Genomic DNA, 27,179 nt, shown 5'->3' with positions numbered 1-27,179 from the left:
TGTTTTTATACTGTTAATTGACAAATAAAAATTGTATATGTTTGTGATGTAAAATATGATGCTTTTGAGATATATATATATCTCTCAAATCAATCTATTTACCTTACATACTTTTGTGTGTGTGTGTGGTGAGAACCCTTAAAACCTTCTCTCTTAGCAATTTTTTTAATATGCAATATGATATGTAAAATAAATCCCTTAAACTTATTTATCTTTTGTAAATGAAATTTTGTTTCCTTTGGCCAATATCTTCCCAATCTCCTATTCCCTACTCCCCAGCCTCTGGTAACCACTGTTTTACTCCCTGTTTCTGTGAAATCTTATCATTTGCAACAACATGGATGAACTGGAGGACATTATGTTAAATGAAGTAAGCCAGGCACAAAAAGACAAATACTACATGATCTCATTTACACAAGGAACACAAAACAGTTTAACTGAATTTTTGACAACTACTAAAATGGACATTCAGGCAGTTATATGAAGTCAGAAGTAGAACCATACACTAATCTTCCTTCCCTCTTATCCATCTTAATTATTAATAACATTTTTCCAACATACCACTTTGGTAGTAGATTTGATGATTCCATTCATTTATTTAAAAATATAAATGGGTGCCTATTATGTTCCAAGCAATGTGGTAGGCTCTGAGGACTCACAAGTAATATAGACACAGATTTATTCTCAAGTGGTTTATTGTCTAGGGACAGAGAAAGGGACATATACTTTTTTTGAGAATGTTTTTGTCCAGACTTTGAGAAGATATTTATTAGGCAGTCAATGAACCCTTAAAACAATATATGTTAACACCTATAAAGCAGAGGATGCTATAAAGCAGACGATGTGGAGAAATAGGAACGCTTTTACACTGTTGGTGGGAGTGCAAATTAGTTCAATCATTGTGGAAGACATTGGCAATTCCTCAAGGATCTAGAACCAGAAATACCATTTGACCCAGCAATCCCATTACTGCATATATACCCAAAGATTATAAATTATTCTACTATAAAGACACATGCACACATAGGTTTATCGCAGCACTATTCACAATAGCAATGACTTGGAACCAACCTAAATGCCCATCAATGATACACTGGATAAGGAAAATGTGGCACATATACAATGCAGTCATGAAAAAGGATGAGTTCATGTCCTTTGCAGGGACATGGAGGAAGCTGGAAACCATCATTCTCAACAAACTAACAGAGGAACAGAAAACCAAACACCGCGTGTTCTCACTTATTAAGTGGGAGTTGACCAATGAGAACACATGGACATAGGGAGGGGAACATCACACACCAGGGCCTGTTGGGGGGTGGGTGGCTAGGGGAGGGATAGTATTAGGAGAAATACCTAATGTAGATGACGGGTTGATGGGTGCAGCAAGCCACAATGGAATGTGTATACGTATGTAACAAACCTACAAGTTCTGCAATGTATCCCAGAACTTAAAGTATTATATATATATTTCCTGATAACAGAAACTCACAAATCAATTTTCTAAATATTATTCATCCAAACATTTTTGACAGCCGTTAGCCAAACTTTTAATGCTTCGTTTATTTACTCCCAGAAATTCCCATAAATTTAAGGCATCAGTTTCTAGACAGTTGTTTCTGGAGTTTTTATGTTCTCATTGAAATATAGAGAGGAAAAATGGTACTAGAACGAAGAGTCAAATATTACAAGATATCATGTGTCTGGTCACAATCCCTTTTAATTTTATAAGAATGCAAACCTGGGACTCCTTTTTCGGAAACAAAAATTCCTATTTAGAACTGAAATTGTTCTGACAAGACTGAAGCTAGCTCAGGCAAAAGAGTTACTTCCTCCATGAGGTGAAAAATGAAATGAAGCTGGACCTATGCTCTAACAATATACTTTCTGGTACTTATTCCTCTGGCACTTTTGTCCACACCCAGAGACTGAAGTTATTGCACCCAAAGGGAGTATTTTTATCTTTAATTATTTATCTGTAATTGATTATCTTCTAATTAATGAGTTTAATTTAAAGTAATTATAAAATACTCTTCTTTTTCCTAATTTACAAAGAATTAGAGCTGAGGATATTAAATGGTTTCAGGGTACAGGCAGGAGTGACTTTATTGTTCCCTAGCCATTGCCTTTTAATATTCTATGGCAGATCTGCTTTCTGTGCTATTTGACAATAATTTGGGCATATCTTAGATTTCCAATCACTTTCAGTTATTAGAACACATGGTAAGTCAATGATGATGAGAGAGAGAGAGGAAGAGAGCAAGAGAGAGAGGGGGCTGGATATTTAAAAATTCAGTCTCTATTAAACACAGGTGTCAATATCATATCTAATTCATGGCTCTTTTTCTCACTCCCAAAAGAACTAGTTTTCCTGCAAAGATAATGAATTTTAAGCTTCAGAACTCTGAACTTGGAGGGCCTCTTACAAACCCTGTACCTAATGTTGCATTTGTATGTTTTGTGTTCTGCTTTTGAAAGAGCATTCTCCAAATTTCATAAGGCCCTACAAAAACTGGATTCATCTCTCCCAGAAATTTAGGCCTGATCAGTGGACAGAAGGACATGTGGGAAGGTGTGGAGGAACTAATCTACTCTCTGACTCCTCCTCCTACCTCAATCATTTCTACCCCTCACTCCTTGAGAGTTAAAGCAGAACTGGGCTTAGAAGAAAGAATCAATTGTTTCTTCACTTAACAGCAACTGTTGGTAGTTAACTCTTGACTGTAGCTACCCTCTCCAAGACAAACACCTAAATGCTGACTTTCTCTTGAAGTAGAATTTCTTGATATGGGCAGTGGTCTCCCTAGATGACCTCAGATGACTACTCACAAATCACTCCTCCCCTGGTTCCTGGTCCTTGATGTTCACACTATATTTATTTGTAGTTCACACTACAAATGTACTATTTGTACATTTAGAAAAATGTATAAATAGTATAGTTTAATCATCGGAAAAAATTATTTATTGAACATTCTCTCTGCATGAGGTTCTACGTGAGATATTTTTCTCACATTATTTCTCAATAGCAATTTAAAACATTACTTGTGGTTAACACACACAAAGGTCCACACATGCACAAATCTTTACACAAGTAGCAAATAGCACACTTAATGTATCAATTGTAGGTGCAAAGAGCAGAAGGAGACAAGTATGTATCCATATTGTTTGGGGATTTCACAAAGTATAGCTTTAGAAAATTTGGACAGCACAGTGAATTTCCAATATTCCAGACAACTCATTTTCTGTGATAATGAAGATAAGAGATTCATTTAAAGTTCATCTATTGCCAAATAATTTATCCAGAAATTTTGTTGAGAACCTAGACAGTAAATTAGACATGGACCCTTGAAGTATTGTTAACTCAGTTCAAATAATTGTAACAGGAGCACTGTCTATGTGACTCACCATTCTGTCTCTAGGTTTATACTCTTTGTGGCATGGCATATAGTAGGCACTCATTAAGTATTTGTTGATGAAATGAATGAATAAACAAAGGATATCTTCTCCCAACCTATTATTCATCACACAATGCAAACCTGAGACTATATCAGTAAACACAGAGAAACCTTATCATAATCTGCCAAGTACACTTTTTATTTCTTGCCAAACTTGCTGTACACAAGGGTTACATATACATTTCATCTCATTCTCAGCTTCCTCTGAGGTTTATGACTCCATGCAGCAGCCATGTTTATCTTCTCTCCACATGCACTAGTAGAATTCCTGGAAAAGATGCCAGAGCAAAGAAAATGCTTTCATTCTGCTATCTGTTAAGGAATGAATCTTTTTCAAACATAAACGAACCTCCCCATAATTATCTGTTTCTCTATTCTTCTGTTGTATGGTTTATCCCAACACAGGTAAATCAACAATAATTTCATTAAAAGTCTAAAAATCTTAATAGTTGTTCCTTTGCAAATTAAATTCTTAGAGAATGTAATGAAGCAAGATAAACAAAAAATTTTCATCAGATTGAAATCTTTGATACTGCAATGTGTCCTGAATATATCTGTAGCCTGTTCTTTATTTTTTAACATATTATGAGAATCACAGTTCTTTTTAAAGGGAAACTTTAGAAAATATATCGCTAGTACCATATATGTAATATTTATGACATAATGCTTTACATTATAAAATGAATGTTATGTTGATATTATCATCAATATATAAACACAATTGGAAAAACAAGAAAACAAGGAAGATTCTCTTCAGATTTGTAGCTTGCCATTTGTTGAATATTAGAGCTAAATTGCCAACCCTTTAGAGACTTCTCTTTTCTCTTCATGAGTTGACAAGTTTGCCCAAAACAAGACACATTATTACCACGGTGATTCTATGGCAGTGACTTTCCAGAGTTACTGCTCAGGACTCACTGCCTGAATTGATGATAGGAAGCCCTAAATTCTTCTCCTCCTCTCATGATCTTTGCAGCCTTCACCACCCCACGAAGGTGCAGATTATGATCCCAGATTCTGGCCATTTGTGTATATTCCATTGTATTTTAATTTTATAAGCATCATGGCTAGTAGAAATTTCCTATAGAACTATACTCGTAGCCAGAAATGAAAAATGACCACTTTTTTTGGCCTTTCACTTCACTGGAGCTGCACGCAAACTATTACCTATTTAATTGAAGTGTAAAAACAAAACCCACTAAATATTCAAGGTGAAAGTCTGGAGTATGTTTTAGGATGTTTTTTAACCTCAATTAAATTTCTTTTTTTTTTTGCAATTTGTATGCCTTTTATTTCTTTCTCTTACCTAATTTTTCTTTTATTATTTTTCTAAATGTATTAATTCTCCATTTCACTTAGCATTTGTTAGGTGAGAAAGGGAAGCCCCAAGAGAGTTTTATAATGATTATGGCAAGAAGCATATATTGACAAGGAGAGGCTCTCTGTGTGATGAAATTTGCCATCCTCAGTGAATACAATGACAGCACCGTGGGCTTAACACATTTTTTAAAATTTTAAACTATGGTGTAATGTTCTTTTTTTGAAAATACACAAGAGTGATGTAAATTGTGTTATTAGTAAACCACTTGGGATTGTGTTTTTAAGGCTTTTTATACTTGAACCCACAAGTAGTTTGCCAAGGAACGGTGCCCTTAATCACTCTCTGTAGCTAAGCAAACACATTAAGCTGACTCTCTAATGACATGAGCTGGATTTCCCTCACCATGATGAGTATGATTTTGAAACCAAGAAACTTTAGGTTTGTCCTTTAAGAAAAGTGATTTACAGGAGAAGGTTGTGGGAGGGAAAAAGGAACCCTATTTTACCCAAAAAAGAGACAACATCCTTGCCCGAGGTAGCATTGTGACATTGCCAGTGCAACAGGGTTGTGAAATACTGAGTTTTTGTTTTTGTGGTGATGTCTGAAAGTACTGGTTACTGCACCGATGTCTTGTTATCATGCATCTCTACTTCCGGATCTACTTCCTTATAATTGCTGATGAAAACAGGGTGATGAGCAGAGCAGTGGCTATATCTTCACTTCAATTCTTCTGTTGTTTATATTAATAGATGACATCTTCTGAAAATTTCTTAAAATTATCTTTGGCATTTAAGAAACAAAATACAATTGTCTTTTCCTATATTTTTAAGGCTATTTAAATTTTTGACTTATAAGTAACTTATCTTTATTTCTCTAATCCTAGGCATCCATTAAAAACAGCCTCTATTAGTGTGTATTTTGCAAGTAATCAAAATCACAGTAACTGAGGAAAATCAGGACAAGCCTAATAGTAGCCAAGCTCTAAATAGGCTTTAAAATAAAAATAGGATATGTGACTCAGAATACAGTACTAGTTCTTCATCTTACAGATGTTCTCAGCCATCAGAGTCAGCGTGGGCTATGACACTGGTAAGTGTGGGTGAAATGGGTAAAATTTTGGAGAGAATGATAGGCTTTTTTTTCAGACTATCTTCCAATTACCTCATATTACTTTATGTTTTACAGAATGTACAGAAAACTTTGCCTACTCATTTCTTATTTGCCTTAATAGCAAGCTTTTAGTGAGCCTTAAATTAGTAATAGAATTGCCTCCCTCTTCTAATGGCATTTTAGGTTTATACAAAACCCATCTCAGGAAACAAGTGTCTGGCTTTAGTTATTTATCAGCTGAGTGGCTACCTCATTAAACAAAATTCACTAATGATTTCTGTCATGACACACCATTCATTGGGCCAACAAGATAGAAAAGACAGCATCTCTGACCACGGAAGGGACATGACAGAAATGCTGTCATGATATTTATATTCCACCTACTCGAAAGACCAATTGAGAAACTCCATATGGACTCCAGTTTGCCACTAGCCCACAGAATTGAAGTTTCTTAGCTGGCTTAAATTAAGAATTTTGGGTAAGCGTAAAACTTTGCATATATTTATTTTCATAATTCTAGGCAGTTTATTTTCATATAGTTCCTACCCAATTCTCTTTTAGTTGACACAATAGGCAAAGGAAATACATTCTTAGAAAGCTTGTTAAGAAGAGAGGGCCAGGTATAATAGGAGAAAGTAAAAGAACATTGCCCGATAGCTCTAATCTAAGGTGTATTAGTTAGGGAAAGGTATGTACACCTAGTTTAGGACACCAAGAAAAAGAAGATAGCCTCCATTGAGGTAGATTGGCTGATTTGAATTATCTGAAACCCCTTCCTCTCACTTCTCAACAGTGGCCAAATGGCAGGTGGTACAAGTCCAGTTCCCCAGTAAGTTCCTGTAAACAAAACTACTTATTTATAGACAGCTTCTCAGTACTGTTTTTCAGGAGCTCAGTCAGAATGCAACTCAGAGCCACATCAACTGCAAAGAAAAATAAAGATATAAAATCCTGTTTCAAAAATTTGCTTTACAACTGGAATGAGGTCCTCCATATATTTGGGGGGATCCTCAGCATTATGACTTGAGAACAGGTTTAAAGAAACATAGAAATAAGCCCCATGAACTCCTGCACTGGAGCAAAAAGAAAATTCGGCTGACATCATGGAAAACTGCCAGCAGAGTTAAGCAAAATTTGAAATATCTACTTCTCCTTTCTATTCTTTCTTCTTTCTTCTTTCTATAGGGCATTCCTTGGAATCAGCTTTGATGGAGGAATAACTCAGCCTCCGTGTATACAGACAGATCATAAAGCAGTGAACTGGGCTATTGAAATACTGAAGCTTTCCCAAAAAACTTTTGCCATATTTATTTATATAACGCAAAGTAAAATAATAATGTCTCCCTTTCAAAAAATACATGTCAACGTGCTTTAATTTATTCTCATAATTCTCCATATGAAATTTGCAGATATGTGAAGATTAACTCAGCATATATTTCAAAAGGTAAAATCTTCAGTAGTTTTAATCTAGGCTTATGTTACATACAGAAAATAGTAGGAAGAGGTATAGTTGCTTATAAGATGAAAAATATGGCAGCTTTTAGTATAATCTCTTCTTACATTCTAAATCACTACATGTATTCACCAACAGCTAAATGAAATCACTTTACACATTCACCAATTGTTATTCAGCAACTATTAAATTCAAGACATCTTGTCTGTTCTGAATATAACTGCAAAGGTACATAAATATAATCTTATTCTTCAGAAACAAAATTTCACCAAAGAGGAAAAGTGTAAGCTTATTTGCAGCAAAGATATATTTACTACTTGCTGGCCCACATGAGGCACCTATTACATATATACTGCATGAGTGTATAAGCCATAAAATCAAGCAATTTCATTATAACATAGGATATAAGACACAAATGTGATTAATTCCTGTGGGATTTAGAGCAAGGGGCATCACTGTTAGCTGAATGATCAGTGAAGAACTCATGGAGTTGTATGAGCTGATAAAGATTTTAGTTAGGCAATAGTTCAAAATAGGGCATTGTTTGGTAGGCAGAAATAAAAGAGGAAGTCTCAGGCAGAGAGAACAAAAAGAACAAGACCATATAAGGGTAGGGTATAAATACAGGATGGGAATAAGGGAGATCCAAGAGATCAATTCTATTTGAGTAGGTGGAGCAGTAATGGGAGAAAATGGATTGGAGCCAGATTACAAAGGCCTCGGCTGTTACACTGAGGACCTCACACCTTATTCTGAAGACCAGTGTTTTCCATGTCTCCTAGAGTGCTCTCCTATTGCTAAATTTCTTGAGCACTCACCACCATAAGTGTATAGTTATATATCAGAATTTTGTAAAGTATACACATTATATTGTCCATCTATATCTATCCTTTATGTATATACACACAGATGTACATACATGAACACATATTACAAGTAGGGATTTTTAAGTGTTGACTAAGTGTGACACATCTACCATAATTTTTAACCACATATGATAAATGCATTTAGTTATTTTTGTACATATTTGCTTACTACATATCATCTGTATTCCCTGCTGAATTGTCATCCTTATAAGAGAAGGAAACATTTTCTTGTTCTTTCCATATTGCAAGTCCCTAGTGCAGAATCTGGCACAGAGTAGGTGCTTATTAAATATTTGTTTGATGAAGAAATAAGTTGAACAGTTGACTGATCAAATTTCTTTTGAGGTGAGAATACACTAATCTGGAGCCATCAAACATTCTTCATATTTCCCACTAGAGACTATCTATGTATTATGTATTATAAACATTAATGCTCAGTCTTGAAACTATCAATGACAGACTCCATGTTAAAGAAAAGATGGGAGAAATAAGGCTGTTCCCTCTTGAGTATAACACTAAAATGTTCTCTTTTCTTTAACAGCTTTATTAACATATTATTAATATACAATACACTACACAGATTCAATGTGTACAATTTGAGGATGGATATATTCATACACCTGTGAAACCATCACCAGAAATCAAAGTAATAGATATATCCATCACCTCCAAAAGTTTCCTTATGTCCTTTTATTTGTTATTTTTGGTGAGTGTATCTGTGTGTGTGTGTGTGTGTGTGTGTGTGTGTGTGTCTGTGTGTGTTTAGAATACTTAAGGAAACTTTCTTAATATAGTTCCCATTTCTACAAACTAAAGACATAGCATTTCTTTCCACAGATGTATTTAAAAAGGAATATAAAATTCCATTTATAATTTCTTCGTATAAAACAAAGCATCTCAAAATGAGTTTCCTGGAGTCCAAGGGTTCCCAATAGGATCTTTAGTGGCTTTTCTAGGATAAGGGCTAGAAAAATGTGTTTGAGGAGAGTGACTGCAGACTGCTATTTCAACTAGCCATCTCCAATTTTCTCCTTTAATATAGATACTTTTTATAGGATACTGTTTGGAAAAAAAAGAGCTCAGACAATTAACACAATGTTTTTTAAAACCAATAATATAAAGGTGTTTAAATCCTGTAGAAATACAATAGAGCTAATTAATAACTGTGTGAAATCTAAAATGAATTTTAGTCATTTTTGTCATATTGGTTTGTTTATATATTGGCACACCTACTCCTCAATCTATGGTATTGCTGCTGAAACTACAGTAAAAAGAAATAAAACTACTACTGTAATTAAAGATGCTTTTACCCCTAAAAGTTGTTGGTGATTATTCTTCTTTGTCTTCCCAAATCCATCTCCTCCCCTTTACTACTTATCAACTGGTCTCCCTTGTTAGCTGGCGTCTGGTCAAGGTCAACCAATGGGACGCATTGGAGGGAGATGAGACCATGGGAAGAGAAGAAAGCCATAGTTTATTTTCCAGTTCCTACTTGCGTTCACACTGTATGTCTAGCAGTAGCTGCATCTGCCTCTTGGTTTCCTTTTCCACAGTTCTAGTAGTCACTGGACTCTAGTAACACTTTTTCCTTCTGTTCAGGTCCTAGCAGGTAACAACTTTCCACTGTTGCTATTCTCTGGGTCTTCACTATTTCTTTGTTTGCTCATTCACTCCTCTCACACCTCTGTAATTAATTTCTTGTCTCTTTATTTGATCCATCTACTGAATGATGTTTCCTACCATTTTCTTGGCTGATACAAAGTTAAAGCCTATTAAAACATCTAAAACTAAAATACAGAAAATTAAAATACTGGTCATTTAAATTTTTACCATTGATTCAACCTTGTTTACCATGTCTCCAATATATCATACTGTACATTCTTTTTGCCAAAAACAATAACTACTCTATATTCTTATAGACTATGAGCAAATTAAAACTAAAGAAAGAGTTCATATAATGTTATGTAAAAGAATATCCAGAAAAATTATTACTTCATTGTAAATAAATATTCAGAACTCTCCATTCTGCACTTGCATGCAAGCTAGAAGGTGACAAGACCATATAACTCACCTCACAAAGGCAGAGAAGACTAAGGAAATATCCTCAAAAAAGTTCAAAGCGTAAATTTATATATGTGCACATGTTCACTTACTACAAAAAAAGCAGAATATGTTATTATCAGAGGCCCAAGAGACTAGTCAATGACTAGTAGCAAAATATTTTTGCTTAAGTGTCCACTACTGTCTGTATTTCCGCAAAAAAAGTATAGCTGGCAAGCGCCTTAATAATCAGAACTAGCATTTCCTCTAAAAAATATTGTCCCAAGAAACCCTGAAAAAAAGTATGACGTGAACATGAAGAAACTTTAATAAGACAAAATAAATAAAGAATTGTATGTTTTGAACATATTCTTGAAAAGAGATCATAGAAAGTTTCCATAGAGCTTTTTGAAAACACTGACTGGTTATTTTTATGCAGCTGAAAAAAAAAAAGCACAATATTTTACAAAGGAATAAAGAAAAGTGTCTTGCAATGAGTTTTAAAGAAAATCTTGTTTTGAGAGAAATGTTCAGCAATCCACTCTATTATTTTAGGCCTCTTAAAGGAATATCCACAAAATTGATTGATATTAAAAACAAAAGCAATCATTGAATATATACTGTGAATTAAATAATTATAGCACAATCATCTCTGAAAATCAGAGGGAAATCTCATCTAGATCCATCATTAGTGAATAGGCAGGACATGTTCTCAGGTCAAAGTTGAAGTAAACCAGATTGCTACAGTAGTGTCTTCTGTCTGCCTTGAATTTACAGAATGGGCATCAAAGAATCCAAAACAAAACAAAGAGGAACGATTTAGGGCAATTTTTGTCTCTGTCAAGTAGAATCACAATACTGAAACAATAAAACATATCTGTAGTTTCTTCAGTGATGCATGTGAAAGACAGCTATGGCTATAAGAAATGTATGAGAAATAGCAGTATCCTGCCCATAGTCTACCCACACCAAAGAGAAAGAGTTGAGGTCAGAGGTGAACTTGCCTCCCCCCACAGTTGTATGGCAGAATGGCCAAGACCACCTGACACTGTGAATACCGAAGATGAAAGATCGCCACAGATATCACCAAATTCAGGAAAGCATCAGTGGCTGATGAAATGACATCATGAGTCACATTTGAAATCTAGAGCTCTCAGAAGCCTGATTGATTGGAGAAAAATAGTTCATACATGAGAAAAAGATATGTATTCAAACAGATTTATAAACATAAACAAACCTCCTGAGCTACTGAAACCATGATGCCATTTTGCAATTTGATAAGGCTATGTTCTTCTAATTCTGCAGTAATTTTTCCTTCCACATATATGATAAATTTGTTAAAGTCATCACTTTATGCTACTTCCTAATTTTGACATGATCCCTTGGTACTTACAATCTGGCTCTCACTATGACCAATCAATTGAGAATTCTCACGAAACCTGCAAATTCTCTTTGCAATATGCAACATGATTTACTATCACCTCCACTTATAATTGTTCTTCCTTTGGAACTGATGACACGGTATGCCCAGGGTTTTTTTCCTGTCTCTCCAACCATACTTTCCCTGACACCTTTCCTTTGCTCATCCTCCAGATGTCAGGATGTCTACAGAACAGACATTTTCATCAGAGTATCAATTGTAGGTTTTGGGCCTCAAGACACGAGGGGAAACTGTTCTACATCCTTAGAACTCCATCATCCGCCAATTCCTCAAATTATCTTTGAGATGGTTCACAGGTTTTTTCTTTCTTTTCTTGTCTTTGCTTTTTTTTTTTCTTTTTTTTGAGATGAAGTCTCACTCGGTAGCCCAAGCTGGAGCGCAGTGGCGCAATCTCAGTTCGCTGCAACCTCCACTTCTGGGGCTCAAGCGATTCTAGTGCCTCAGCCTCCCAAGTAGCTGGAACTATACGTGCACGCCATCACACCTAGCTAAATTTTTGTATTTTAGTAGTGACAGGGTTTCACCATGTTGCCCAGGGTGGTCTCGAACTCCTGAGCTCAGGCAATCTGCCCACCTTGGCCTCCCAAGGTGCTAGGATTACAGGCATGAGCCACCTCTCCTCGCCCAGTTCTCAGGTTTTTTAAGATCAGGAAAAATGAAACTTTGCTTATAACATTCTTACTTTGGCACAGTCTTATTTGTTTCAATGTGGAGTGTGTGTGTGTGTGTGTGTGTGTGTGTGTGTGTATGTACATAAAAACAGTCATAGGCAAATCCTTAGACATATCAATCAGAGCTTTTCAACTCAGAATATTTCTGTGATGCACATATTTATTGTAAAAGTATATGTTATGTACTAGTATGGGGACTTGCTAATTATGATAGAAATAATATTTATCTTCTACAAGTTACAAATGTTTTACCTAAGAAATAGTTCAGTAACAATGCAAAGTTAGTGGACAATTATGATTAGCTGAAGAAAGTTTACTTCCTACAGCAAATAAATTGCTATTGATAAAAAACCTTCTTCCTCAGCATACAGACTTGCCTTGCAAGATTTGGTCACTTTTTTTTCACAAGAGACTTAGTTATTGGTTTGTATAATTTCCTTGGAACACAAAATATTATCCAAAATTACTTTTTCTACCAAGTCTAGCAGTTATCAGCTACAACCTTGTTTATATGTTTTGAAAAGTACTATAAACACCTGTCCCCTTTCCCCAACTCTTCACCTTATAAGTGCTGTGGGGACTCTCCTATTTCCTTGATGTCCTGAGTTCAAATTCCCTAGTAAACCCACTGAGTATGTGCTGTTATATGAAATGCTATGTTGTTATTAGAATGAACCAGTTGATGATGAAGACATGAGTCCCTGAGAAGTTCAGATATTTGCTTGGCACAGACAGGGAGTAAGAGAGTAAAACAGAACAGTGTCACCTGACAGATTTGGTGTAGAGCACCTCTTAGCCATCATAGTGTATTAAACTAAAAATATTTAAACCTAAGATCTATTCTAAATCAGGTAACACTTGTATTTTATTCTCATATAAATAGGTAGTGGTAGTTACCAATATTTTAAGAAAGATTTTCAAAGAAAACATTCAATTGGAAAAACTTAATATCTATTTTTTTTTCAAATAAACTGGAAAAACATTAACTTTAGCACTGAAACAAATGGAACCTTAAGGAAAATTTTTAGAAGAGAGCTTGCAGACTTCTATACTGTATCACAAAGTAATAAAACCACAGACTATATGGGATGAATCAGAGCTTATATATTATTTATACAAATCCTTTAATTTTAGGAATATGAAAAATGAGGCTCAGATAATTGGGTGAATTTCCAGGTTCTATAACCACATACAACCGAATTGGGACTCTAGAACGTGGGTATTCTGATTCCTCATTCAGCACAATTTTCCCTACTCAACAGTCTCTTCTGCCTTCTTCTTTCATGAAAATAACTTTTTTCTAAAAACTTCCAAGAAGTATGAAAGTATTACAGGTTTCATGGTTAAAAAGTTGAAGTTCTAAATTGTTTTTAATTAGTATTTGATTTACTACTTTTTATAGTCCTTATCCAGCTATTTCAATATATTTGTTAAAAGAAAATAAAAACTGTTGCTCAGTAATGATCTTTAAAATTCAGTGGCTTGAGTGCATTAGGATTTCACTGAAGATTACTTAAACAAAACTCTTTTAATAACTTTTGAAATCAACATTTGAACAAATAATTATTGAGCTATTATATGACCTACATGCTAACATGTAAATATTTGGTATTCAAGAGGCAATAATTTAACTTGGAATTATAAACGTATTTTAGAAAATCTGATTTCTTGAGATTTGGGTATCCATTAATTTTTGCCACTTTTGTGTATTTCAAATACCCTAGAGTTTAATGGTAGTATTCACAAACTTATTTACTTGCAGTTCTGACTTTCCTTGAGGCATTTCTAAGTGCCCAAAACTATTAATAAGGATGAATAAATAGATACAAATGAGCTTCTTTTCAGTCATTTACAATTTAGTCTACTATGTGCTAACCCTGTGTCCTCTGTGAATCAACCCGAAAACACAAGCCCTCCACTGTGCTCTATAGAGATGAGGCATATGTGGTGGAATTCAGTCAAAATATTAATTTAGACATTTGGGAACCATCACCTCCTTGAGAAAACTACCAGGTAAAATACATTCATTTTCAGCCAACTTAAATTCCCATGTCCATGAACTGCACAACCCTGTTAAAGTCAGTAAGTATCAAAGTCTTGAGCTAGGGACTAGACAACATTGCCCAATAACCACAATTAGGGTTTCCAGCATCTGCTGTTCCTCTTTTATAAATCTGAATTCTTCTTCCTATGCTATCTCTCATACACATTATTCATGCTGATGTTGAAAGAGTGACAATTTGTGAGGAGAGTTCAGTAGTTTCATTCTAGCACTGGAAATCACTGTCCACATAACAGAAGGAAAACTGACCCCAGGAAATTGTATCATAAACGTTCTTAAACCCCCCATTGTATTATGATACACTTTAAACATACAGGGAGTATGGTATTTTGTTAAATATTTGGTTTGTCCTGAACACTAAAACTAAGATTTTTTAACCCTCGGTTTCAAGTTCCTTCACTGACTTGCCCTGATTTGACTTCTCTTTTTTTTCCTCCATTCCCATATTTGTCCTTTAATCAATAAACTCTACCTACCTTGCAATGAAATCTCTTATTCCTGGCTGCCATTCTAACTTACACTTGAAATTTCTCACCAGTATACAAAATTCTTTCTTTCCTCTAATTCACAGAGCTCTCAAGATATAACAATTTACTGTTATTGATATTTAAATGCAATGATCATTTCCACTAATCCACTCTATATTCTTCAGGAAATTTTCCCCTTTGCTCTTTATAGTACCAGAGAGAGAAAGAGAAACAGAGAGAGAGATAAAGAGAGTAACAGCAAGGGGAAGAGAAATCTTATACATTTAAATCAGCCTTAAAAATAGATAATAGCCCCTCAAGCCCGAAGCCTGAAAGAAATAAAATAAGGTCTAGTGAGAATCAAAAAGTGGAACTGAAACAAAAAATTAAACATATTTCTCTTCATTAAAAACATTTGTTTGATTTTTGTGGAAATCTGAGTTTTTATAAAACTCTAAATATTATTTGGTGAAAAACTATGTCTTCTCTGATACAGAAATTGACCAAACTTGAAGATTACCAAGAAGAAAATTCCATGTGGGAAGGGCCAATGTACTCACACTGAATTTTTGAGCAAAATACGCATTTGGAAACAAGAAAATATGAAACAATTATGTGTTTATATTATGCATTCAATTAATATTTCCAAATATGTAAAATTCTTTGTAGGGCAGATGGGAAGTCCAGATACAGCTGATCATTTTTACATTAAGTACAGTACATACATCTTTCATCACTCTTCATAAATGACAAATTGTTCTATGTGTGACCTAAGATTTCTGGCTGAACCAAAAGAATCTCCATGATACATGTTCTTGAGGTTTGTAATAAATAAACTTTTGGCTTGAGGGAGAAGTTGACTTGTTGATTTGATGACTTATTACAGCCAACTTTCAGGAAATATCTAAAAATATTTTCAACATAAAGTTAGCAATGTTCAGAAGGCATCCTAACGTTTTTATCCACTCCTTCTATGCAGACCACATTTGTTTTCCGTGTAATCCTTTTCCCCTCCTAACAACAGCTGTAGCACTACTTAGCGCCCATTGGTCTAATGCTATTCTTAACTAAAACTACTAAATTACGTCTCAGAGAAGCACTAGAGAGGGCCAAAGAGTAACTCAGGTGGAGTTCCATTGTCCTACCCAACAAGTTATCCATTCTGCTCTTACTAAATCACATACTAATCAATCAGATGATCAACCAAATTAAAAGTTCATTGATAATCTATTACGTGGAAGTCATTGTAGTTAGTGATTTTTTGATAATACAAAGAAATGTGTTACTGACAGAGGATTTAACATTGTTATTTTGACTACCCTCAAGCAATAATCAAGGGTTCATGACATGTAGCAATTTGTAAATTTGCTGAGGCACGAAATTGAATTACATGTGGCAAGAGGCTGGTTTCTAGCAGGAATCCTTTAGCTGGAGTGTGCCTATGTGATTGACCCACATATCTTCTCACAGTGGTTTAGATATTCTCTGCTTGTGGTCAAGTTACTATGTAATAATTCTCATGATATGATTTTTTAAATAAATATTTTCTTTGTGAGTACTTTTCCAGCAAATTAAGTCAGCTACTAGTTCTGGTGATAAAAGTAAAATGGAAGCAAAACTATCCAAGAAAGTGATGGTTCTAATCCAGGAAATAAAAGCTTTATGGAGACAATTACATGTTAAACTGACATTCATGAATTTGGGACTGTGGTATCCCTCATGAATACTGAGGATCTGCCATATAAAATAAAGTCTTTATCTTTAGGGAACATTTAGAATAACACAAAATTGCTTTGTCAAAGTTACCTTCTTACAACCCACATTAGCTTTAGATCATTGCAGAAATGAATGTCATTTTAATTACATTTTAAGATCAAGACATTCGTGTTATTTGTATTTTGCCGAATACCATGCATAAAATCACCACAGTATCTACTCTTTCACAATACAAGATTTGAAATAATGACAAAATACAGAAGTTTTATTTACTTAGTTATTTCTTTTTAGTTTTAGGTCACAACTAATACAACTTAGGTTAAAATGAAGCTATGAATAAGAAAAAAAACCCTTCCAATTAATTGCGTCAATATATAATACACACCTAGGTTAAAACAACTTCATAGGGAAGTGGGATTTGATGTATTCTCAAGTTGGCTTAAATACTTTTTCTAGGCAGAATAAGCTTGGAAACAGTTTTTGAATCCCAGAACATTGTGACAATATACATGATGTTGCACAATGGGAAGTATATGGCATATCTTGGCCACCTGTCCCGTGTGAAGATCAAGGCCCATCATTTCTGCTTATGGCAGCTGTTGTTTTCCATCCTCCCTTCCTCCTGCTGATGACTGTATATACAGCCGCCCTGGGTCTCCTAACCTTACGCTGCTTCTGTTTGTGGTGCTTGCCCTTGCTATTTTCACTTTAAGTGAGCTGCTCTGTCCTTTCTCAAACTCGTTAAAATATTGTTCCTAATAAAGATAAAAAATCCAATGCTTGACTTCTTGAAAAAAACCTTTCTCTTTTCCTGGGCAAGCACACAACAGAATGTCGGGGAGGAGGGGGGTGGGGGATGGGGATAAAGAAACAGGAAAGAAACACATACTTATCTCTTAAAGTTTGCAAAGTACTTTTTGAAAATGAGAATTCTTTGTATTTTTAAAACCCTCTCCACCCATTAGCCTCAACACTACATTGCTGCTATACTTACACCTCGCTCGTTATGTATTTACTTTTTATATAACTAAGCAGCACCCTGTCATAAATGAAATATTCATGCAAAAAAAAACCTGCTCAAAATGAATTTATAAAAAGAACATATAAAAACTACCATCTGCTCCCACTCCTAGCAAGCCCTTAGATACCCAAGTGTAAGCCCTCTGATTCCACAGAGAGGTAAAGCAACGTGTTCATGATGTATTCCTGAAAGCCCAAACTTTAGAGTTTGTATTAAGATGGATCTATCAGCTCTGGCTATCAAAATGCTTAGATCAACATTGATGGGCTTAGATATTGCACATAATGAATTCACGTGCTAGCATATTGTAATGGGTAGTCATATCCGGTCATATTGTGCTGAATTGAACTGAAACTCTTCTGGGAAGTTGTGAAAGCGTTTTGTAGTCAATTGATACTACACTACTTTATAATAAGCCTTCCTTTAAAGAAAGTTGTCCAGACATTCCAGGACTCCAAGTTGAAGTACAGACATTTGGATACTTTATTGTTTTAATCCAGCTAAGAAAGCTAAGGCTACTTCTGACATACTCCGTGCGTTTTACTGCTCACACTTGCAGTATCACAATTGCAACACACCAATGCTAATAAGACACGTCTGATTTTCTTAGTAGTTAAATTTCTACCAAATGGCAAGTTGCCTTTTTAAAAGTTCAATGAGCACTTTAAAGAAGTTCTCCCCTTTCTGTACCGTTCCCTTCCTATCCAGCACATTCTCACTTTCCTCAATGCTCCCTGCTAACCACTCTGAAGTTTATATATGAAATTTCATGTTTTCTTCCTGAGTCAATTAGAATTGTTTGTTTGCAAGTGACCAAAAAGCAGAGTAGCAGTGTTATAAACAAGAAAAGAGTTTTATTTCCTCTCACAGGGAAAATATCCAGAAGCAGGCAGTCTAGAACTAATTTCATGGCTCCAGGATCATTAGAAAACCAGCATACTTTTTTTCTTGCAACACACATGTTGACTTGGTGTGTTGACTTATGGTTGAAGACGGCTTCTTCAGTTCTAGGCATTCCACTGCATTCCAAATAGCAAGAAGAAGAAAGTTCTGCTCCCTCCTTTCTTAAAAAGACTTCCAGCAAGTAACATACATTCCTGAATACATTACTTTGACCAGAACTCAGTCACATTGCACGTCTTGCTGTAAATCTTGCTACTCTGGGAAATGTAGTCGTTAGCTTGACTCATTGCCACCCCAAAATAAATTCAGAGTTCTTACACGAAGAAGAAAGAGGAGATTAGATGTTGGGATAGACAATTCCCAGCTTCGGTTTCATTTCACTAGGTCATATCATAGCTCATTGTTACGTAACATTTGTTCAGGTTTATATTTCTACTTGTTTTAGGTAAATAATCCAGGTATTCATCATTCAATAATCAAATTATAGATAAAGTGATAATTAAAATGGGTACAGAAGAGTGATAATTAAAATGGGTACAGAAGAGTTCTGTAGAGTATTGTAATTAGTACCTTAGCTCCTGTTACACTCTATTTATGTATACAGGAAGCTGTGAGACTGCCTTCAAATAACCAGCCACACTTATCTACCTAAACAAATATAAAATCAAGGCTCTAGATCTATAGCCCAAGACTCTTGATGCTTTCCTCAGTAGTGATCTCTCACACTTTTGAGAGTGTGAAAGGAGAACTTATTGATAATAACACTGGAATATCAGAAGTAAATCAGGATTGTCCAGGGAAAATTGGGGCATATGACCACCCAACTCATCCTGCATACTGAATCCTGTCACATACCAAACCTTATAGAGACATCAGTTTGCTTTTGTTAATTTACCAATCACTTCTCATTGAAAATGTTTTACGATATGAAGAAAACATAACAGAATTGGATTATTATCATACACAACTCTCTAAGTCTATTTAGGCTGTTATAACAAAATATCTTCGCATGAGTAATTTATAAACAACGAAAGTTTATTGCTTACAGTTCTGGAGGCTGGAATGTCCAAGATCAAATCATGGTCAGATTCAGTGTCTGGTGAGTGCCTATTTCTCATATATGGCACCTTCTATGCATATTTATATGGCAAAAGAGCAAAGGGGCAAACAAACTTTCTCAGGCCTGTTTTATAAGGGCACTAGTCCCATTCACAAGGGTTCTGCCTTCATGACCTAATCACCTCCCAAAGGCCCCACCTCTTAATACCAACACATTCAGGGTTAGATTTCAACAAATGAATCTTAGAACACAGACATTCAGACCATAGCAACATCTTATCTCTGAATTGGGTATAGAAGGGCAGATACTTCAATTAAAAGGACCAGATGAACTGAAAAGTAGCATTAAGAAACTATTTCCATGTACGTTCTCACTCATAGGTGGGAATTGAACAATGAGAACACTTGGACTTAGGAAGGGGAACATCACACACCGGGGCCTGTTGTGGGGTAGGGGGAAGGGGGAGAGATAGCATTAGGAGATATACCTAATGCAGTGATGAGTTAATGGGTGCAGCACACCTACATGGCACATGTATACATTCGTAACAAACCTGCATGTTGTGCATATGCACCCTAGAACTTAAAATATAATAATAAATATATATACATATAAAAGAAACTATTTCCAGTTGTTCATGCTACTGTGAAGTCAAAATTGTCCCAAGAAATGGGTATGAATAGTGGAAATCTACTCTTAGTGCTCAGAATCTAGTTATAAAGGGTTCTGCTTAGTGTCTCTGAGTTTGTAGTATTTTTATCCAATATTCTGAGTAGTTTGTCACTTCAATCTGTAACCTGTGACAGTTGACAGCTGTCATTTGGGAGGATTTGCTCTGGCTAAAGACCAACCATACAGAACAAGGCTGGGTGTGAGGGCCCAGGCTGACAAACTATTTTAGCTTTCTTCACAGGGCACTAACATATTATTATGATTGAAAATCTCCTCTGTCTATGACAGAACCTAATACCAGATCCCACTTTTTTTCTCATTCCCATATAATTTTGTGTAATTTTTCCTGAAACATATTTCCATCTGAAAAAGCATTACTATTAGATAGTACCTATTGATATAGAAGCTTCCAAAGATGCAGAATGCTCAACTAAGAAGAAACAAAACCACTAGAAGAATTTGGATTTGTAAAAATTACTTAAAATATCCTAAATATCCACAATCTACACTCTACTTTCTTTGTTGGTTGTTGAAGTTTTATTTCCCTAAGTGAGTTTACAAGAAGCCTCATACCATGCAAGTTCAAAACATGAATTTTTGAGTCTAATTCCTGAGTTAAAATCTTCATTCTGCCACTTTCTAACTGTAACTTCAAACATATCAACTACCTGTAAATGAGGATAATCTTATTATCTTATGGTTGCTTGAATATTTATTAGGGTAATATATTTAAGTTATTTAGAGTAATGCCTGGAATAGAATGAGAACTTTATAAGTGTTTGAAATTTACAACCTAAAAATGGACACAGGATGTATAATTTGTGTCTATACAGGTCCAATCAAACTCAAGTAGTTAAAAACTGAACTCATCTTCTATAAAAATGTGTGCTTTTTCATGGCATCCCAATCTTTATGGAGAATATCACTTTCTTCTAGGTACCCAGACCCTACATCTTAGTCTTAATTTTTATTTCCACATTCTCTTCTCTCTCACATCTGAAAGTATTCAAGTCTTGTTCCAAAATCCATCTTCTTTCTCTTCATACTGTAATTGTCTTAACTTAGATTCTCTTTAATCCTTGCCCAAATAATTCCAATAACCCTTTGTGCATCCAGGCTACTCCCATCAAAACAACTTTCATACAGTTTATAGAACATCCCTGTTAGAATCCTACCATGGATACTCCTTGCCCAAAATAATATCTAAACTACCCATGATGACATTCAATAATGTCATGATAAGGTTTCAACCTATCTTTTTTTCTCATCTCTCTCCATCCTCATGCCCTAGGTCAGCCAGATAATTAGCTGTGCATTTTGGCACCTTAATATTTTTTTGCCCACATTCTGCCATCTAAATGGAATGTTCTTATGCTCTTTTTTTTCTGAATATGCGTTCCTATGCTCCTTCTTTTCTGAATATGAAAGCATTCATAGCCCATCCTCTGTCTGTCAAGCCATGTAAGGTTGGTTGTATCACCACACAGGGGAAGATATTTTCTAATCAATCTACCCTGAATCTGCCAAGGAGGATTGCCTCATTCTTTCACTCCCTTCAACAGGAAAGCCCTGCCTCCTCTAGGAGAAGCATCTTTTTCTAACTCTTACAAAAAATGAAGTTTCAGTTAGCAGTGACCTTGGACACTCACAATAGGTTTTTAAATTTAATTAAATAAATCAACATCGTCACAGACTTGTGACAGAAACATGTTAATGAGTCTGTAGTAGAGAACTCAAACCTGGCTCCTCTTCTATTGACAGCCTCTTTCACCAAGTACATCACATGGGGTAGTGATGATTGACGATAATGTGACATGATCATACAAACAACAGCATCTTACGGTTGTAAAGCACCCAAATTCATTTGGACAGGACAGGCTACAGTAGCAAATAGATTCAAGACTATATAACTGCCCAAACATAAATGAAGTTTATCCTTTGCTTACATAATATTTCAGAGAGAATACTCTTGGTGACAGGCAGCTCTCCTCCACACAGTAATTCAAGCGCCTAGCATTCTTTAATCTTATTGCTTTACCACTCATTGACATCTGATAATTACCTGCATCTAGATGCAAAAATTAGGGGAAAAGAATGGAAGGAGCATATTTCTTTTCTAAAATCCTTGGCTCAGAAATAACACACAGCAGTTCTACTCCTAATTTGCTAGTGAATATTTTTCAGATGGTTCTACATCACAGAAACAGAGGCAAGAAATGTAGTCCAGCTACATGAAGAAGAAACAATATGCATTTTTGTGAACATGTATGATCATAGTGCCATACAGTTTAGGAGCTATCTTTATAGATGTTATCTCTATTAGGTAAATAGAGATATTCCTCCTTTTCAATTTTTAACAGATGGTGAAGCTGAGATTCAGAGATTGTAAATGGTACACTGAAAATAGCAGAGCTAGGTGGTGAAGGACAAGAGTCACAAGTCCAAAGCTTCTAACTTCAACTTTCAACTTTTAACTGTTCTCACTGAAGCATCTCAGAAAGAAGATAATTTAGTGGAGAACTCTCAAAGCCCTTTTTAATGACTTGACTTGAAAGCTACATAAATCCTCCCAGTACCAAATTTCTGACAACTAAATAGCATTTTAATATTTGGCAAGAAATGGCTATTTTTTCTTGTTTTGCAGTGAGGGGAGAGATGACCTCAGAGCTGACAAGGGCCACATCATTTACAGTGGTTTTCAAACTTCTTTGGGAAGTAGAAACTTCTTGACATAAAGTCTTATGTTAACCCCTAAGATAGGAGACAAGTAACAGAAGAACCACTCTGACCAACGCAGGGTTGGAAACCCAGAACCTCTCTTTTTGAGCTTCCCTATCTCATTTCCTGCAACCAAGAAGACCCCAAACAACTTTCACAGGTCCTTTAAGAACTCATTTGAAAATGACTATATTAGAAAAATGCCCATTTACCAGTTACAACTGGAAAACAAACCAGTAGGTCTATGTATTAATCAATTCTACAAGTACTTGTTGACAGTAGTACCAGGCACTATGTCAGCTGCTAATGACACAAATAGGAAAAAATCAGGGACTATGATCTTTCAACCTATTATGATGTAGAAGGGAATATAGGTATGCATGCAATGCAATGAGAGAAAATGATATTACAGAGAAATGTGCAATGTGCTTAGAACACATAGAGCAAGGGACCATTTAACCTCATCTGGGAGGTAAGAGCTTTCTAGAAAAGTTTTATGAAAATGTAACTTTTGAGCAAAAAATTGAAGGATGAGTTTGCAACATGGATAAGGGAGAAAATGGGTGAGGGAGAAGGTGGACAAAGCATATAGAATCCATAGCAGGGGTAGAGAACTGCAAATAGTTCAGTCTGGCTAGTGTACTAGAAGCATGGAGAAGTATGGCAGAAGATGAAGCCAGCAAGATAGGTAGGGCCCAAAATGTAAATGTATTGAAAATCCTGGTCAAAACTGGACTTTGACATTCAAGTGATAGAAAGCCACTGGAGTTTGGTCCTGGATTTGTTGTTGTTGTCATTATTGTTTGTTTTTAATCAAGGTGATTCATGCTATCTGATAAGAATGTTAGAAAAACAGTAATATAAATAATGTGTAAACTGATTTGGATTGCTGTGAACAGAGAAGCAGGATCACCAACTAAAAGGCAAAAATGGCATTCCAGAAAAGATGATAAGGCAATGGTGGTGATGATGGAGAGGAGGGAAGAGGATAAAGAACAACTTAGAAAGCAAAGTAGAGGAGGGTTGGTGATTAACTACATTCAGGAGATTAGAAAGAAGAAATTGAGCATGCCCCAGCTTTCTGGCTGAACTATGTCAGTGCCAGTAAAAATCAAAGTTTATTCATTTCTACTTTGCCACTGAATTTAGTTGTGCTACCTAATAAGATTGTTTATTCCAGTCACTAGTGAACAAATTGAGAGAAATAAGTACACTTCCTACTACTAATCTCCCAAAGGTCATGTGGATAAGACCCTTCAAGGTGGAATATAAGACTCCATCATATTGTCAAAATAGTTTCCAGGATCTCTAGTGGTGAAGTAGGCAAGTAGCTGGCAAGAACCGACTATAACCATTCAATGATGGCTGCCTGACCTAAACAATAGGAAAAAAAAAAAAAAAAAAACCTACTGGAGCCTCAAAATAGAATTAGTTTTGCCTATTCTGAAGTTTCTATTTATTACTCATTATCTTACTTTATTTCAAAAAGAACTGGAGTCTGAATATTTGCAGTCCTCAATAAAAATAAGCATATATTGGAGGATTACTTGCTCTGTATGACTGCTGAGCACTATAAAGTTAGAAGAAATCAGGGAAACTTGTAGTTTCCGCTTTATTTCCCCAGCAATGTGAAAAAGGCAGACTGGCCTCTTGAATCCATCTCCCAGGGATTAAAGGAAACTGGAAATGGTTGTGACTCTTTACTGACTTGCCATATGAGGCAGGCTGAAGATGGCATTCTGAATGAATTGGCACAGCCCTACAGCATTGGAATGGTATTTCTTGACAGGGTTGGATGGCATATGTAGTTTTGTGTATTGTTCTGGTGCTTCTTAAATCAAGTTGCCCAATTTAAGCCAAACAAATGTTTTATTCTCTATTCTTTATTCAAATCACATCAATCCTTTGCATGGTCAAGTCATATCCCCTGACTGCACTCTGAAAATCTCCCATGGTGCTTAGAAAAGGCTATTATAATAGACAGTAATTAAACAATGTACTTGGTATGCTTTAAGTGATTCAATTTTCAAATTTATTTTAACTATGTTATTCCTATAAAACTGTTTAAATTGATTAGTGAGTAAATAGAAGTTTGTAAATCCGTACAAAATAAAGGAGTATAATTGAAAACAAAAATGGTTTCCAGGTCTTCATCAGTTTTTAGATTGCTCTATATCTTGAAGACAATTTACCTGCACTAAGCTGTGTCCAATATTTAGTCAAAGAATGTCTAATTCACCACTGTAACTCATGCAAGAGAAAAGGGACCAACTTGAAAGGAACGTAGGGTATCATTGGGAATTTCCTCAGACATGATGAGCAGGTAAGTACTAAAACTACTGCTGGTTTGTACTTTATTGGAGTCAGATTTAATAAATTTCAGGATGATTATGTAAGTGTTTATCTTATAATATTTAACCTTCTATTTTAATTAATAATGGTGCTCCAACATTATCACTAACTAGATAATTTTTAAGCTTTTTCCACCAATCACTCAAATGCAGGCTTTATGACTCCTCTGTTTCTGGGTCTCAGCCCCCAAAGCCTATCATGCAAAATGTTGGCAAAACTCTGTTCATGAGGGATAATTCCCAGTGAGTAGCACCACAAGGAAAATAGCTGAACTGTAATAGAAACATGGAGTGACTTATGTGTCACTGATACCTCATGAATCATACCAGTTTTAGGCATCTAAGAGTACCTGAGGTCAGTGGAAAGGCAATAAACATAAGAAGTGAAGAATACATGGGCCCATATCAAATTCTAACTGACAATCTCAATGTCTGTAAAGTTCCAAAATGGGGAAGAGTAAAGATCAGATTAAAGAACTAACACTTAGTGAAATGGCTAAACTTGGTGTGAAACAGAGCAACCCTAGGGAATACCCTATCTGGATTTTCACAGCCTGTTTACCTTCCCATGACATTTTGCGAGGCTCCTACCACAAGGCTTACACCGCAGACTACAAGGTCTTTGCCTTCTTTATACTTCTTGGTGGGGACCTACCCAAACTGTACTGCCCCACTACTTCATGTTCAGAATCTCTCCTACGGCAATTGCTCTGCAGACCTTTAGCTTGTAGGAGGTTGTGATATGCCTATGGGCTATTTACTTAGACATAAACTCTATCTTCTCTTTTTTTTTTATTTTTTTATTTTATTATTATTATTATTATTATTATTATACTTTAGGTTTTATGGTACATGTGTGCAATGTGCAGGTAAGTTACATATGTATACATGTGCCATGCTGGTGCGCTGCACCCACCAACTCGTCATCTAGCATTAGGTATATCTCCCAATGCTATCCCTCCCCCCTCCCCCCACCCCACAACAGTCCCCAGAGTGTGATGTTCCCCTTCCTGTGTCCATGTGTTCTCATTGTTCAATTCCCACCTATGAGTGAGAATATGCGGTGTTTGGTTTTTTGTTCTTGCGATAGTTTACTGAGAATGATGATTTCCAATTTCATCCATGTCCCTACAAAGGACGTGAACTCATCATTTTTTATGGCTGCATAGTATTCCATGGTGTATATGTGCCACATTTTCTTAATCCAGTCTATCATTGTTGGACATTTGGGTTGGTTCCAAGTCTTTGCTATTGTGAATAATGCCGCAATAAACATACGTGTGCATGTGTCTTTATAGCAGCATGATTTATAGTCCTTTGGGTATATACCCAGTAATGGGATGGCTGGGTCGAATGGAATTTCTAGTTCTAGATCCCTGAGGAATCGCCACACTGACTTCCACACGGGTTGAACTAGTTTACAGTCCCACCAACAGTGTAAAAGTGTTCCTATTTCTCCACATCCTCTCCAGCACCTGTTGTTTCCTGACTTTTTAATGATTGCCATTCTAACTGGTGTGAGATGGTATCTCATTGTGGTTTTGATTTGCATTTCTCTGATGGCCAGTGATGGTGAGCATTTTTTCATGTGTTTTTTGGCTGCATAAATGTCTTCTTTTGAGAAGTGTCTGTTCATGTCCTTCGCCCACTTTTCGATGGGGTTGTTTGTTTTTTTCTTGTAAATTTGTTGGAGTTCATTGTAGATTCTGGATATTAGCCCTTTGTCAGATGAGTAGGTTGCGAAAATTTTCTCCCATTTTGTAGGTTGCCTGTTCACTCTGATGGTAGTTTCTTTTGCTGTGCAGAAGCTCTTGAGTTTAATTAGATCCCATTTGTCAATTTTGGCTTTTGTTGC

General features: G+C 35.6%; 1 long non-coding RNA gene across 1 annotated transcript in view; it reads right to left on the bottom strand.

Annotated features, from left to right (window-relative positions):
• Positions 1-3,582: 3,582 nt before the first annotated feature.
• LOC129037432 (uncharacterized) overlaps positions 3,583-27,179 on the bottom strand; it is a 437,642-nt gene continuing 414,045 nt past the window's right edge. Inside the window, exon 5 of the long non-coding RNA XR_008502803.2 lies at positions 3,583-3,720. This is a non-coding gene — a long non-coding RNA (uncharacterized LOC129037432). The remainder of the gene's footprint in view (positions 3,721-27,179) is intronic.

This window comes from Pongo pygmaeus, chromosome 4, assembly GCF_028885625.2.
Source record: "Pongo pygmaeus isolate AG05252 chromosome 4, NHGRI_mPonPyg2-v2.0_pri, whole genome shotgun sequence".
Lineage (NCBI taxonomy): Eukaryota > Metazoa > Chordata > Mammalia > Primates > Hominidae > Pongo > Pongo pygmaeus.
The sequence above is the reverse complement of the archived record's forward strand: the minus strand, read 5'-3'. Positions and strand labels throughout refer to the sequence as shown.